Genomic DNA, 5,423 nt, shown 5'->3' on the forward strand with positions numbered 1-5,423 from the left:
CTGCCTTCCCTCTAGTCTTACTCTGCTAAATTAGGGACGGCTGGCGCAGATAGCCCTCGTGTAGCTTTGCGCGGAATACAAAACAAACAATTTAAGTGCACGAAATCCTTACAAATTGCTTCGACTTTATACAAAAGTTTGTCTCCAATCCTTGAACGAGATGTTGCCTTGTGGTTAGTGTGAAGACCATGGACAGGAAGGTCCAAGGTCTGAGCTGTGATAAATGTCGCTGAACACGCTTCAGTTATGGATGCGTTATAATCGTGGTAGTGAATCGCGCTGACCGGTTAAGAGTAATCATATAGATGATGTTGACTGTTGTACTCCATCTAGTCAACAGTTTTAAATTACGGATTGTTATCCTTTGGGACTCTGACCTACTTATTTAACCCATGTGTCGCATAAGATACCATTCGGGTTGAATGTTTGTTTTGTTTGTTTTTTTTAATTTCGCGCAAAGCTACACTAGAGCTATCTGCGCTAGCCGTCCCTAATTTAGCAGTGTAAGACCAGAGGGAAGGCAGCTAGTCATCACCACCCACCGCCAACTCTTGGGCTACTTTTTTACCAACGAATATTGGGATTGACCGTCACATTATAACGCCCCCACGGCTGAAAGGGCGAGCATGTTTGGTGTGACAGGGATTCGAACCCGCGACCCTCAGATTGTGAGTCGAGCGCCTTAACCACCTGGCCATGCCGGGTGCCCGGTTGAATGTACCAAAGACCAAAGTTGCACATCTTTAACAGCATGATGGCTGCCTTGATAAACATCCATATAATCTATTTTTTCTATACCTAAACAAGACCTGATTGTTTGTACTTATTTTAAAATAACGGTCATCTACAATGCCAATCAGGTCATTCATTAGTCGTCTTTGCGGACAAATTTATTTCTATAAGCTCGACCTATGTGAAAATTATGGTAAAATTTACTCATCAAAAAATATTATAATTATAAATAACAATATGATACCCAGAGTGTTAAAAAAAAATCCTACGTTTTCCGCAGCTAAGAGTATTCTAATTTTATATGAGCTGTAACGTAAACGCTATAGAATAACAAGGAAAGTTAAAAATTAATACTGATAAAGTGTAGGAAAACTTACATAATGTAATCACATAAAAAGCTAATAGTTCACATCAAGAACTACGTGGGTATGTTTACAACCTTTGGTTCTGTTCAGTCTGACAATTATGGTTGTTGCTCATGTAACAGAACTTCTATAATTCTGATTGATATTTTCTTCACATAGAAACAACATATCACGTGAAATACGCTTGAATCTTTACTTGTGATTTATTCGCGTTTTATTTCAGAATTGCCCGGCAGAGCGCGCTAATGCCGAATGACATGATCAAACTACAGATAAATACTTTCCATACACAACAGATCGGATAATATAAAGAGTAATTCTGCCTTCTCAGATGTATTGAATGACACAGAGATCGTACCTTTTTGGTATAGTTAAATAAATATTTTTCATTAAAGCCATCTAAGCCTAATTAGTGCAGCTGAAATTATGTACTGATTTATATGAGTCGACTCTAATTACTCGAGACTTGTTACTCGTGCGACACAACTGACAAGGAAAGACAGAGTTGTTTTTTTATTAGAAATTATCTAAATAATATGAGCTAATAGAATTTTACATTATTTAATCAAAACGACGTTTAAACAAAAAGCAAGACATTTCGTGTCGATATATACACGTATGTCACCTTAACTGTAAGATTGTACTTTGGTTGGCTGTTCTAGAATCTTCTTGCAAAGCTACACAAGTGCTATTTGCTCACAATCGTCTCAGTTTTGAACTGATAGACTCGAGAAAAAGGTAGTTGAACAACAGCACCAACCGCCAACTCCTGGATCATTACTGTTTGACGAGGTAGTGGGATTTTATGGTAATCTTAAAACGACTCTAACGTGAAGAGCACATTTTCGAAGCAAAGGGACGCGAACCATGAGCCACCAGATTCAGTCTGGGCACGCTTATTACTTGAATGTACCAAAGACCAAAGTTGCACATATTTAACAGCATGGCAGCTGCCTTGATAGCCATCCATATAATCTATTTTTTTCTACACCTAAACAAAACCTTATTGCAACTCAACAAGTTACGTGATGGCTACAACCGATGTAATGTCGCTGTGGAATGGCATGTATCACAAACACATTTTGATATTGTTTCGCTTTTTAATAGTTAGTATGATGCTACCAAAAATTGATCAAACAGCCCTTTCCTACGCAAAATATTCATACACTTTCCGAGAGTAGATATCCCTTGTAATTAATATCATTGGAAATCAAAGAAATATGCATCAACTTGATGCACCAGGACCACCCACAAAGAGATCTGGAATAAACTGTACCCTAGCTGCGGTAATTTAAGTGCGGGATGTTGTAACAGGTGAAAATGGATTTGTATGCAAAGCACGCAAAGAGAGGCATTGTGCTTTTGACATGACAGCCTTACGGCGGAGCCTTTTGCAATGAAAAGTATGCTATAGGGCTATTATCTCTATTGCAAGGCCGTCAGACAGTGTATGACCGGACGTGGAGAGATGGACTGTAACAACGTAGTGATGTTCTAAAATCGTTTTGTATAATGTATTCAACTTCTGTAACTCCAGATAACTGTAAAGATTACGGTAAGTTAATAATATAAGTATTCGAAATAGTAAATACCACAAAAACGTTCCACTCAATATTAAAAGGAATAATGAGTTATAATAAACACTAACTCGGGTTCAAATGTGGCCGCCTCTCTCTTTGATTTGGATAACAGGGAAGGTAAATTACTTTCTCGAGGATTGTGATGTTGTCATGGCAACACTTAACATTCACGTATTTAGCAAGCAACCTTCATCAATAACAGTGGCAAAAAGAAATACTGAAACCCACCCGTGATTGGTGGAGAGTATAGTAAACAACATGTAACTCCGCCTTTACGATTAGTAAAGTTAAAGAAAACATCAACAAGAAACATATAAATGTCAATCATTCAAAATCAACTGGAGAAATAGTTGTAACTAACCAACCAAACTAAGTAAAATGTGATTTAAACAAGTCTTCAAAACAAAACAGTTATTGGTTTCCAGGAAACGGAATTTCTTGTCTTGTTCTTGACAGCCTTTATTACGTGTGCTAAAATCAGTCTTGTATGTTCGCAGTCAGTAATTATCGTCCAAACAAGACTATTTCATTAATGTTGTTTAAGGAAATGAGATGGAAAGGATATATTGTGAAGAACGTTTGGAGAGCATACAAACTGTAAATCTAAAACATTCCAGTTTGTTTGTTTGAAGCTAATCGCAGAGCTATACATTGGACTATCTGTCTTGTGCCCACCACAGGTATTGAAACCCGGTATTTAGAGTTATAGGTCCGTCGACTTTACCGCTGAGCTACTGTGAAACAACAGCGTCCCCATGAAAAAAAAAACAAACAAGAATTAGTGTTCACGAAACCTGGTTAATTTACTTTCTGTGTTTTCTTATCTATTTAAATAATGTATAACATACAGAATGCACTAAGAACAAAGATAACTTTTTTTGTGCTTGTATTTATTTCAAACAATTTTTTTGTATATCAAAATAAACAAGTCGAAATATAAACATGTGCAAACTGCAATGATTTGTTTGTTTATTTGTTTGTAATTAAGTACAAAGTTACACAATAAGCTATCTCTGCTCTGCCCACCACAAGTATCGAAACCCGATTTGTAGCGTTATAAGCCCGCAAAAATACCGCTGCGCCACTGGGGGGCTCAATGCGTTTTGCAGAATAGGTTGTTGTACAGGGGAAAACCTAAAATAAGGAGAACCATGAAAATCATTATAAGTTATATTAAACGTCTGTTTAATTTTTATATTTACCGCTTTAAACGAAATTAACTGCAGATGTTAAACAAAACCAATTAAATTCACTTTCGCATTTCGAAATAACTTTTCAGATGCAGTAATTTCCTTAGATCTTGAAAATACCCTGTTATATGAGAACGAGATTTCTCAACTTATGAGCTTCTGTTATAACTTATTCTCAAACCAGAGTTATTGTAGGTAATTTTGCTTCCAAAGAAGAGAACCTAGTTCCGATTAGCTTTCTATTTGACTTTTTTCATTAAATTCCAATGACCGTTGTTTACTAAGAAACAACTCACTAATTATGTTTAATGACTGATTTTTTTTTCGCTTACTGAAGCCTTTAATTAAAGACACCTTTATAAGGTTGGTTAAAATAACATAAGTATTTAATTTAAAAGTCCAATTGCGCATGAATATAGCTAATGAATTTAAAGAGTAAGTAAAAGTACATGATGATTAAAACAGGGAAGTTAGTAAATCCTGACAAGTAAATAACAACATTAAGATAATAAATAAACACATGTAAAAACAGAGAGACAAATAGAAGTTGAAAAAAATCAGAATTTATTGCTGTTTTTTGTTTTTTTTTCTCAGATCGCAAAGAAAATATTAATATCAGAGTCCTTGTCCAGACGATTAGAATGAAGTAAAAACGTTAGTTCAGTTTTCGAAAGGAACTGGTTGATCAATAAAATAAAAAGAATAAAAGTTAAGGTTTCCTGATTTGCGTTACGTTTTCTTTCAACAAGGCTCGATCAACACGTACCAGCCTGTAACCAATGTAGTCGTTTCACGCAAACATGCTGTAAAAAGCAGCTTTAATCCACGACATGTTGTGTAAGGTACTGGCCCTAGGTTCTCCCACATCACCAAGGGATATATTGCAACATATAGAACTAATAATGATATATTTAATAACGGACCTTTTGTTCTATAGTACTGGTAAGCTCTGAAACCTTTTAACCTATTATCTTTCAAAGGAGGAGAAAAAAAATTCAATTGAAACACCTACAGAGAATTTTCGTAGAAAAACAAAATAACAACAACAAAGCTCACGGTAACAGTTTTACAGGGAGGAAATTTATATATATTTTTTTCTGATAACCTGGAGGGGCCCATTTTTAAATTAAAATAAAAAATAGAAAAGTAGTTTTTTGTATTTCTCATCACCCAACGGCATTCATTACAAGGGATGGGAAAATGTAATTATGGTAACAAAAATAGAAAAAAATCGAACTTGGCCTCATCGATACTGTGCAAATAATTCAAGATCTCCATTCGCTATACTTTTACTCCTTAACTATCCATTAGTAAGGAATAGTAGAATCAAGTAGTAAATGCTAAGTATAAAAAAAAATCATTATTCTTATATAAATTGAAATAACCTTAAGTGACGCATTAATAACTTTACGCACGAGGTTAAATGGGCCCGACACATCAAAGTATATATATATATGTGTGTGTGTGTGTGTGTGTGCACAAAAACCAGATTTTCACGACCTAATCTGAAAAATTCGTATTCAGCTTTAACAATATATACACCTGGAAAAAAGTTA

This window comes from Limulus polyphemus, unplaced genomic scaffold, assembly GCF_000517525.1.
Source record: "Limulus polyphemus unplaced genomic scaffold, Limulus_polyphemus-2.1.2 Scaffold974, whole genome shotgun sequence".
Lineage (NCBI taxonomy): Eukaryota > Metazoa > Arthropoda > Merostomata > Xiphosura > Limulidae > Limulus > Limulus polyphemus.